This window comes from Bubalus kerabau, chromosome 2 (genome assembly GCF_029407905.1).
Source record: "Bubalus kerabau isolate K-KA32 ecotype Philippines breed swamp buffalo chromosome 2, PCC_UOA_SB_1v2, whole genome shotgun sequence".
Taxonomy (NCBI): domain Eukaryota; kingdom Metazoa; phylum Chordata; class Mammalia; order Artiodactyla; family Bovidae; genus Bubalus; species Bubalus kerabau.
The window spans coordinates 127,653,401-127,665,126 of record NC_073625.1 but is presented as its reverse complement, the minus strand read 5'-3'; the positions used below and the strand labels follow the sequence as shown (position 1 = coordinate 127,665,126).

The window sequence follows — 11,726 nt, the reverse complement described above, 5'->3', positions numbered from 1 at the left end:
TGAGCAGCGTTACTGACATGCCCTATATCCGGACCAACCACCAGGGTGGTGCTTTACCTGGGTCTTCTTAAAGTAGCTCCAAAATTGGTCCATGAAATATTTGTTACTGGTTCATGATGGGGTGAGTATAGGAAAGAAAGCATGCATCTAGAAATTATTATGGAAATTTATAGGGTAATTTTATGTTTGGTCTTCCCTTGGTTTGGCATCTATCTAATCATAAAAAATTGTATTTTGTTAGTCTTTTAAAAATTTCACTTGTCTATTAATTGAATTTATTGTATTTTAAAGTTACTGGCCTACAATGTGGTGAATTGGAAATTTAAATATAAAAGCCCTTTGACTACAGACTGTGGACTTGAATTCTCTTGGAAAAGTTCAGTCTGAAACAATCTTCCCATAAGTTTGTAAATGAACTTTCTGGAGTAAAGAGATATTTGCATGCCCAGCTGGGAGAGTATGTTTCAAAGATGGAAGAAAATTCACAAAGAGAAAGAAATCACAACTTTAACTTATATCTTAACTTCGTGATTTTCATAGAGAAACTGTTTAAAAATAGAAAGTTCTGGCTTTTACCAAGTCAAGTTGTAACAGTCCTGGATATATTGAACAGGATGGTAACTTGGAACACTTAAGGACGAGAATTGGTTTCAAGCAACTCCTCATTTTCCTGGTCTATAAGATGAGGGGGTGGGATGGAAAAACACCTTTAGTGTTTCAGCTCTAAGACCTTGTGCTTTCATGATTCTATGCTTGACTATTTAGTTTAAAACTTTGCTAATAAAGGTAACCACTGCTGTGTGACATGGAGTAACAAGAGGGCTTGATAAAACAAGCAGATGGGTAGTAGTTATTTAATCTTCATTGACTGTCTACAAATTCACCACCTTTTTAACGGAAGAAACTGCCAAATATCGAGGCATTTAACAGAGACCTGGGTTCTCAACCACTAACTAACTGTGTGACTGAGGACCAGGTGGCTTCACTTATATGTACCCTCTGCTTTGTAATGAGGAAACTGGACTGTAGCCAGCATCCCTAAAGTGTCAAGAGGTCTCCCAGGGGTACAGAGGAGAAGGAGCCAAGCACGTTGGGTACTTCTTGGGGTTTTCCCCACTCTCGGCCAGAACAGCTCCTGTTTAGAGATCAGGTCTTTGTGTAAGACTTTGTTAGAAGAAATACTTCACTGCTCTAAAGAGTTTGGAAAAGCAATCAGGTGATACAATTGCTACTGTCTGTTTCAGTTTTCTGCCTGCTGATAGGCATTGTACCATTTAGTGGCCAATGCCTGACTTGCTGTCATGATGTCTAGATGGAGGGACTGAAAGCTGAAATGCATAGCAGGCAAGCTATGGAAATGAAAGGAGGAGGCTTGATGTCAGCTCAGTAGGGAACCATAGAGAGTATGGTGAGCTGGAAAGTGCACGTCGTGTCTAAATGAAACCTCAGAAATTCAGCTCCTTCCCACTGTTGCCTTGTGGGGATGTGGGCACCTCTCTAAGCACCAAGTACATATTCTGGGAGCTAAATGTGACTCATGTGCCTCCACATTGTGGCTAACCTGAATTTCCCAGAATTTTTTTAATACTTATTTTTATTTATTTATTTGGCTGTGCCAGGTCTTCGTTGCAGCATGCGGGAATCTTTCAGTTGCATCATGCAAACTCCTAATTGCAACACGTGGGATCTGGTTCCTTGACCAGGTATTGAACCCATGCTCCGTGCACTGGGAGTGTGGAGTCTTAGTCACTGGACCACCAGGGAAGTTCCTCCTAGAATTTTTTTTACGCTAAATAGTGGCACATATGAACAATCGGTCTGGTAGGCCTAATTATCTTCCCAATTGTTTGGCACTGTATTTGGCACTTGGTCACCAGACTATGGATGTTAGCTATCATTATTATCAGCATCATCATTATTACCTAATAATGATGTAGCAGACTTGGATCTGTTAATAATTGCAATTGAATTTTAACATAATTATACAATTTTGTGCTATTCAAGTTTAATTCCTTTAAAAGCCGTATCATGAAACTGCAGCGTTTTGGAGAATTACTGACAAGAAGAAAAAGGAAATCAATGATGCTTCTCTGTGAACTTGAGTCCTGTCCAAGGTGGGTTCTATGCTACCCTGCCAAGTGTGGGCCCTTCAACCTCATCAAGGCTCACAGTGAAGTGTGTGGGTGTCCAGCACTGCCGCACACTTGGACATATGTGCTCTGTGTGTGTCTGAAAGTCAGACCTATTCCAGTGAAGATACAACCACAGTCACACTCAGAGCCCAGATTGTTGACTTCTTTATTAGTGCCATAATTACTGTAGCTTTAAAGGAAGTTATCATCGCTACAGAAATAGGCCCATTCCTTAATTTTTTTTCCAAAAAAGTCTTGGATTGTTTATCAATTTATTTTTCCAGATAAGCTTGCCAGCTCATGTGGGATAGAAATGTCTAGAGGTTGATTTCTGTTAGCACACTGAAACCTTGCCCAGGTAATTGGGGTTCTATCTAAAAAAAAAATTGTAAAACAAAACACAAAAGAAAGAAATTTTTAAATGCTCAGTTCTACCAGCCTAACAAAATGATTGTCATTTCTCTGCATTCTCCCTCATACATATTTGTACATTGTTAAGTAAATTAGATAATCATGACTTTATTGAATTTGTTGGCGGCTGGTGAAGGGGTAGGTGGTTACAAAAATATAGGATATATAGGATATAGTTTTTACCCTCAAAGGGAGGGAGATGGAGAGGTAAAAAGAATCTTAAAATGGAATAAATCAAGCAGGGGATGACAAGAGTGGGAGGTGGCTAAGGAAGAAAGAAACATAAAAGAGAAGGGTGCATTCACTCTGACTATGAAATTATCTGTCTGAATGTTCCCTAAACCGTTTTGAAACCTGTTTCGGCTGAGGGTTTTTCCATTGTGATTTCTTTATTTTTTTAATTTAAAAAAATTTGTATTGAGGTGTAATTGTTTTACAATGTTGCATTAGTTTCTGCTGTACAATGAAGTGAGCCAGCTGTGTGTATTCATATATCCCTTCCCTCTTGGACCTCCCTCCCAGTTGAGGGTTTTTAATGCTGAAGTCCTAGATGGGTCTGGAGGCTAGAGTTATATTTATTCTTATGTACAATGTTGTGTTTTTCTTTTATTAAATTTTATATTAAGAAGAAAACCATTCCTCATGTTATGACAGAGCCTTTATAATTATTTTTTGTACTCTCCTAAAACATTCCTCTTGTATTAGTATCTATGTTATATCCAGTTTATCCCTAATGTAAATAACAGTGACAGTAATATGTAATAACAGTAGAAGTAACAGTGGCAAGCATCTTTATACATACAGCTTTTTTCTTTCACTACAATTATTGTCTTAGGATAAATTCTGTGGAATTGAGAAGCTCGGTTTTAAAAATATGATATTTTGGGGGAGGGCACACCACCCAGCCTGTGGGATCTTAGTTCCCTGATCAGGGATCGAACCAAACCCCCTTTACTGGAAGCATAGAGTCTTGACCACTGGACCACCAGGGAAGTCCCTTAAAATATAATTATTATTTTGACTTGTGTCATATTGCCCACTGTCTTCCTAGAAGTTTGCATACATTTATGTTGCTACTGGATTAAGTGAATTTCAATTTTTCTGTAGACTTCTGTGAATTGGATTTTATTCATTTTTGTTTTTATTGTTTTGATTTTTGTGTCTTTGAAGACCATTAAAGTAAAGGATCTTTTAAAGCTCCTGTTTATTTACTTTTGCTATTATCATGTTAATTACCTACCTTGGTCTGCTCTCATTTGTCTAATGGGGTTAAGGTGATGTTCTTAAATATATTTTATCCATTTTTTTTTAAGAGTTCATTAATACTGAACTTTATTGTTGTAGCTTAGTTGCTAAGTCATGTCTGACTCTTTTTTTTTAATTTAATTTTATTTTTAAACTTTACATAATTGTATTAGTTTTGCCAAATATCAAAATGAATCCGCCACAGGTATACATGTGTTCCCCATCCTGAACCCTCCTCCCTCCTCCCTCCCCATACCATCCCTCTGGGTCGTCCCAGTGCACTAGCCCCAAGCATCCAGTATCGTGCATCGAACCTGGACTGGCAACTTGTTTTTATACAGTGTAAATGATAGCTCTTGGAGAATTATTTTTACAAATGGTTACACTGGCCAGCTGTTTTCCTTTTTAAATCTTAGTTTAACTGCTGCTGCTGCTGGTGCTAAGTCGCTTCAGTCATGTCCGACTCTGTGCGACCCCGTAGACGGCAGCCCACCAGGCTCCCCCGTCCCTGGGATTCTCCAGGCAAGAACACTGGAGTGGGTTGCCATTTCCTTCTCCAATGCATGAAAGTGAAAAGTGAAAGTGAAGTCACTCAGTTGTGTCCAACTCCTAGTGACCCCATGGACTGCAGCCTACCAGGCTCCTCCGTCCATGGGATTTGCCAGGCAAGAGTACTGGAGTGGGTTGCCATTGCCTGAGTTTGTGCCAAATTTACCCTGGGCTTCCATGTACTTTGTTTCCATTTCATTCTGGTGCCTACCAGGCTAGACTGCAATTACTGGTTTATATGTCACTCTTCTGGTGATCCATCAGTTCCTTTCTATACCCCCAACACCTTATATAGGATTTTTTATATGATATTTGCTCAAAATTGCTTGTTGAGGTTTGGAAGAAAAAGAATGCTTGAGTGAAGGAATTAAGTGAGGGAATGCTCTGTTGTGATACTGTCCTTTTGAATTTCTAGAACTAGAGGGTGTCCCGAGTCTTTCTCCTTCAGTCAGGAAGGCAGCAGGAGACCTCTGGCTGACCCAGTGCGGAGGCCTATGAGTTGGAGTTCAGGTTTTCCTCTTTTCCTTGGGGCCTTACCCAAGACTCAGGTCCCTGGGGGTCTGGTTGGGGAGCTGCTTTCCTTTGGCATCACTTTCTGGGCAAAAAGTTCCAGTGTTTGGATTTTATTAGCCAATAAAATTAAGGGGAAAACGCTGGAAAAAAATCACAGCACACTGTTGTTACTCTTGTGAATGAATCACATAACTTGCAGCTAGACTATTAATGTCTAAATGGATTTTCTGTGCTCTAAGCCAAAACATATTTCATAAAGTTACACAGAGGTGGACAGAATCCCAGTTAATAAAAACAGTCGTGGGTGAAAGATGCATGGTCTGATGGAAGGGGAGGTGATGGATGCTAGGTTGCTGGGATTGTTATATTTAACTATGATTTTATTTATTTTTAAAGAAAAATGAAACATTTTATTAAATAGTTGAACTTCAACATTATTACCAAACCCTAATCAGTAAAGGGAATTTATTGAGTGTTTGGAGATACAAATATGCTGATGGAACTTTATGAGGCATTTTGAATAATTTTCAATATTGTATTATCAACCAGTCTAATTCAATCCTAGTTTTTCTCTAGTCATAGTAGGAAAGTTTCTTTTCCATCCACATTTATTTGTTGATGTAATATCCCTCCCAGAATTGATGCAAAGTCCTAGAAGTTTGGTCAATACTTGAAAACAAAATAAATAACTCTACAGATTCTGACAGCTATGGATACCTTAGCTCAAAAAATTATTTCTGTGATCCTTTCCCTCCACAATATTTTGTGATGATATATTTCAGAGCTTAACTTCTTCAGAGCCTCGATCATAGCCAGAAGAGAAAAGAAAAAATGCAAGTCATTGTTCTGAAAGCTTAAAAAACCCAGGACTTTGATCTGAAAAAGGTAACTTTTCATTCTATTATTAGAAATCTTCCCTGCTCCAACAAATCTCATTATTGGTGATCCTTGGCTGCTGGCTGGTGGCTGGATTTCAGCTGAAATTACAACCACCTCTTCCAACAAGGCTATTTGTAACAATGGCTAGGAAATTTGTGGCATGGACACAGACTGCTTGGCCAAAGTAGTTACAGCCTATGTCTAACATATATCATTTTCCTTTTCTCATATATATAGTGCAGATATAATGTAGAAAAGTGAAAAATATGCAAAACAAATTTGATGTATATGAAGAAATGTGCCAGATGTGAACACTGGGTTACTTCTGGGTTGCAAAATTGAGAGTGACTTATTTATTGTTTGTTTGCTTATATTTTTTTCCTGCAATTAGCTTGCACTTTTTAATAGTAGGGAGAAAAGAAGCTATTTTTCCTTTTATTTTTTTTTAATTTTGGAACATTTTGAACAAATATAAAAATAGCAATACTAGATTATTAAACCTAGACCGTTACTTAGATTTGCACACTGGGTTTCAGACTTGCTTTGGACCCGTGAGCCACTTTTCCCCTTCCTCTTTCTCCTTTTTGGACTAGAACTATCCATACCGGGCCTGTCATGGCCCACCGTTGTGTTTTGGAAGGACATACTTGTTTTCTGGTTTCATGGGTTCACGGATAGAGAGGAATTTTGCTCCAGGAGGTACAATATCCATAAGTCGTAAATGATTTAGATGATGAAATTTTTGAACTGATGATTTTTTAGATGAGATTTTGGACTTAAGAATTGATGCTGGAATGACTTTGGGGGTGCTGGGATCAGGTGAAGGTATTTTGTACATGGGACAGATATGAATTTTAGGGGGCCAGAGGGCAGATTGTACTGGATTGGCTAGTGTCCCCAAAATTCATGTCTTTCCTAGAATTTCAGAATTTGAACTTATTTCAAAATAAGGTTGTTGCATATACAGTTAAAATATAAGTTAAGATAAGCTCATGTTGGAGTAGGGTGGGCCCATAATCTAATATAACTGGTGTCCTTATAAGAAAAGATGAACACAGAGACACACAGGGAAAAGACCATGTGACAGGGGAAGCAGAGATTGGAGAGATGTGTTTAGAAGCCAAAGAATGCCAAAGACCAGACACCAGAAGACACCAAAGTCACAAAATGGGTTCTCCCCTAGAGCCTTTAAAGGGCTTCCCTGGTGACTCAGAGGGTAAAGAACCCATCTGCAGTTTTTAATTATTTTGGGGTTACATTGCACAGCATTGCAGTAACTTGGTTCCCCAACCAGGAATCAAACCTATACCCCCTGCCATGGAAGCCCAGATTCTTAACCACTGCACCACCAGGGAAGTCCCCAGGTTTTTTTTTTTTTTTTTTTAACCACACCACGTGCCATGAGGAATAGTTCCCCTACCAGGAATCAAACCTGTGCCCACCACAGTAGAAGCTCAGAGACTTTGCCACTGGGCTGCAAGGGAAGATTCCACCCCCCGCCCCCCCTCCACCCCCCAACGCCAACTGCAATATTCTTGCTTGGAGAATCCCAGACAGAGGAGCATGGTAGGTTACAGTCTATAGGGATGCAAAGAGCTGGATGTGACTGAGCAACTATGCACGCATGCATTAGAGACGTTAGAGAGAGCATGCCTCTGCCCACACCTTGACTTCACACTTCTAGCATTTAGAACAGACAATACATTTCTGTCGTTTTAGGCTATGTAGTTTGTGGTGCTTTGTTACAGCAACTCCAATAAACTAATATAACTCAGATATGTGTTACTGTATTGGGATATTATGCATATTATAAAATATATATAGAAATAGGTATTTAAAATGTGTAAAAATAAAAAACTAATATTTTAAATATAATTTTATCTTGTTTATTGCATGTAAAGAGTTTGAGAGCAACAATATTGAGTATTTTCTGCTTGAAAATTAATTTATTTTGGAATGATTTTACAGAAAAATTGCAAAGATGGTGCACAGAGTTCTCCAGAATCTTGCCTGGTGTGGGCCAGGTAGGAAGCGCAGCGCCCTCCAGATCAACAGGCAGCTTGACACCACAGCACTGACCTTGGAGAAGGAGACCAACGTGAATGGTTAATGCTGCTGTCCACCATCCTCCTGCCTCAGTTTCCTCATCTGAAAACAGAGATGATAATACTTCCTTCATAAAGTTGTACAGATGAAGTAAATCCTAGCTTGTCCTTGCTAAACGACCCTGGAGAAGACATCTGACTCTTGAAGGCACAGCTTCCTCTTCTGCAAAGTGGGGCGAGTCATACCCTCCCAATAAGGTTATAATGGGGTGTGAAATCGGTCAACTCTAGGCCACCAGGTCTATGTTCTTCCCTTTCTTTACCCCTCAGACATGTTTTCTCGGCGTTTCCTTTAACAGAGTACTTGGTTACAGCTGCAAACATGCCAAAAGGAAGATCAAGTAACTACATGGTCTGTGAGGACCCGCAACGAAAACTCCCTGTGAAACTTAATAGCCTGTGGCACTATCGGTATTGAGGTGTGTGCACGTCGGGGCAGGGGTGGGTGGGGGGAGAATAGCGCCCCTTTAAGGACCTTCCAGTCTTGAGTTTCTTTGTACCAAGATAAGCCAAAAATCTAGGCTTGATGCTTTTATGCTGGGAGTAGTCCTCAGCTCTGTCTGGAAAATTCCAGGAGGAGGCTTCTTCAGTACATATGTCTGAGAAGAGCTGACTTGTTCTAAAAGGAGCAAGTGCGTGGGCTGCTACGCAGGGCTGCTGCTCGGCGCCTCCCCTCGCCCCCACTTCTGTCAGCGCCAGCCCTGCTCTCAGCTGAGGAACCTCTGCCATGCCTGCTCCTTTACCCCTGAGACTCCCTCAGGGGGAGGGCACATTCCCCAGTGTCTGGACTTCAACCCTTTTCTCCTTTTCCATAATGACTAAGACCACAGGGTACTCATTTTAGAGCAGGTTGTTCTTAGATCATTTAGTAAAGGTTTCTCAATCCTGATTATACTTTAGAATCTCTTGGGGAGCTTTTAAAGCATACACGCTCATGGGTCACACCATCAGAGAGGCTGGAGAGAGCCAAGGGATTGATATTAAAAAAAAAAAAAAAAAGTCTTCCCAGGTGAATCTAAAGTCCAGCCAGGACATAGAACCAGGCAAGTGTTTTGGACCATTGCTTACTGAAGGCAGAGGTCTTGTTTCTCTTGTTTACCACTGTATCCCCTAGCAACACAAATATTTGTTGAAAGAATAATTAGACTTACTCCTTGGAGTCCTGGGCAGTCTGTTGGATGCCACTGATGGTTGGGGAGATGAGGGCCAATTTACTGGGCACCAGGTCCTCATTTTTATCTGTTAATTTTAAAATATATACTTCCAGGTAGGATATGGAAGCTTGTCATATACTGATCAAGTCTGGTTGTTTTAGACAAATGTGTGCTGTGGTCAGTTGTGCCTACTCTTTGTGACCCCATGGACTGTAACCCCCCAGGTTCTTCTGTCCATGGAATTTTCCAGGCAAGAATATTTGGAGCAGGTTGCCGCACAAAAGAACAGGGAAAATTTCTCCTGATGCAGCAAGATGGCCTAAGAACAAGTAGCCTCATGATAAAATTCCAACACATATTCATTAAGAGGAATAATTTAATTAAACATTTATGGAGTTCAGTACAACACTAGAGCAATTTTTCCTACTAGACTTTATTTTTGAGAACAGTTTTGTATTTACAGAAAAGTTGTTAAGACAGTACAGAGTTTCCCACATACCCTGTACCCAGTTTTCCCCTTCTATTAATTTCTTACGTAAGTATATTTGCTATAATTAGTGAGCCAGTATTGCTACATTATCATTAACTAACTAGTGAAGTCACTCAGTTGTATCCGACTCTTTGCGACCCCATGGACTGTAGCCTACCAGGCTCCTCTGTCCATGGGATTTTCCAGGCAAGAGTACTGGAGTGGGTTGCCATTTCATTCACTCAAGTTCATACTTTATTCAGATTTCCTTAGTTCTGACCTAACGTCTTTTTCTGTTTCAGGATCCCGACCAGGGCACCACATTACATTAGGTGTCATGTATCCTTAACGCTGTCCGTGGTTGTGACAGTTTCTTGAATTTTCGTTCTTCGGAAGACTTTGACCAGTACTTTGAGGGATACTGGTCAGCTCTTCTAGGATGCCCCTCTGTTGGAATTAGTTGCTTCTCTCATGGTTAGATTGGGGTTATGAGCTGGGGGACAGAAACCACAGAGGAAAAGTGCTGTTCTCTCATGTCATATCCAGGGTATGTGCTGTCGACATTGCTTGTCACTGTTGATGCCAACCTTAATGACTGGCTGTAGTCATTTGTCACCTTTCTCCACTGTCCTCTTCCCAACACTTCCCTTTCCTACTGTACTCTTTGGAAAGGAATTTCTGTCAGGAGCCCACCCTTAAGGGATGGGGAGTTAGATAACCTTGCTTGAGGGAGTGGTAACTACATAAATCATTTGGAATTCTTTGACTTAGAAGACTTTTCTCTCCTTCCTGCCTTCCTTTCTTCTTCCCACCTCCTTTTCTTCCTTCCCTCCCCCCCTCCTTCCTTACTACTTATTCAATCATTTATTTATATCAGTATGGACTCTCAATATTTATTCTTTGGGTTATAACCCAATATTTTTACTTTTTTAGGTATGCCACAAGACGTGGGATTTTACTTAGTTCCCCAACCAGAGATTGAACCCATACCCCCTTCATTGGAAGCACAGAGGCTTAACCACTGTACTGCCATGGAAGTCCCATATAATCCAATACTTCTTTATTTTTGTTGCTCAAATTGTTCCAGCTTTGGCCATTGGTAGCTTTTCTGGTCAGCTCCTGTGTCCCTCTGACAGATGAACATCTTTTTTTTTTTTAGTGTGTCTTTACTTTCTGGCATAACAACATGCTACAGGCTGATGGTGCATATTTCCTGGTCCAGACTGTAGCCATTTAAAATGTATTTGATTTGTTCTTGTGTACTCAATTTCAGATGAATGTATGTTTTTCTCAGAATAACTTAAAATTTTTTTTAAATTAGAGAAATGTGTCAGACAGATGGATTTTGTGATGTTGGTCAGCTCTTAAGATTTGTAACTTGTGATTTCATTCCATGGTTAAAATAAACATAATTTTTGTACCTATTTCATATTCATGATTTTGTGTATTTTTCTTTTAAAAAGTTCCCCTAATTATAAAAGTTTTAGGCCCTGGTGAGCCCATGGTATCCCTTGACTGCCTAAGTGAGCCAAGACACTTAGGAGCAGAGGGCTTCAATAGTCAGGATCAAGAGAAAGAATGACAAAATATGCACGTGGGAAAAGCTGGCTCATCCTGTGGCCAGGACAGCTGAACCTTCCCTTAAACAGACTGCTGACCATGGCTTTTGCTAAGATAAGAGGCCTGCTAAAAAAAAAAAAAAAAAAGAGGCCTGCTTTCCAATAATGTAACTTTAATTGTTTATTTGTTATTGTACTAAGCACATGGTACTAGTGAGCCACTCAATAAACATTCAGTGATGACACCTTCTCCGTGTTAGGCATCTTGTGGGCATAGCTGGAAATAATACAACAAAGTTTTAAACTCCAAGGAATCTACACTGCTGAGAAAGTGATAAGATAGAAAGGTATATGGATAATTACAAATGGAATGAGACAGGCGCTCTGGGCCGTAGAAAAGACTTATTCTTTCTTGAGGGGTCGGAGAAATCTCCAAAGAGCAAGGGATATTTGGATTGGGTCTTGACCTATGAGTAGAAACCTATATATAGCATCATATTTAATAATACAAAATCTCAAAAGAATCTCGGAGAAGGCAATGGCACCCCACTCCAGTACTCTTGCCTGGAAAATCCCATGGATGGAGGAGCCTGGTGGGTTGCAGTCCATGGGGTCGCTAAGAGTCGGACACGACTGAGCGACTTCACTTTCACTTTTCACTTTCATGCATTGGAGAAGGAAATGGCAACCCACTCCAGTGTTCTTGCCTG

At 40.1% G+C, this 11,726-nt stretch overlaps 1 long non-coding RNA gene across 2 annotated transcripts; it reads left to right on the top strand.

Annotated features, from left to right (window-relative positions):
- Positions 1 to 895: 895 nt before the first annotated feature.
- Positions 896 to 10,875, top strand: LOC129643757 (uncharacterized). 2 transcript variants are annotated; one of them, XR_008710487.1, is made up of 7 exons: positions 896 to 1,216; positions 1,620 to 1,703; positions 2,005 to 2,114; positions 5,633 to 5,735; positions 7,698 to 8,032; positions 8,134 to 8,253; positions 9,760 to 10,875. It is a non-coding gene; the product is annotated as an uncharacterized LOC129643757 (long non-coding RNA). The 2 variants fall into 2 exon arrangements; XR_008710486.1 differs by having other exon boundaries at positions 7,698 to 8,253.
- The last annotated feature ends 851 nt before the right edge of the window (positions 10,876 to 11,726 follow it).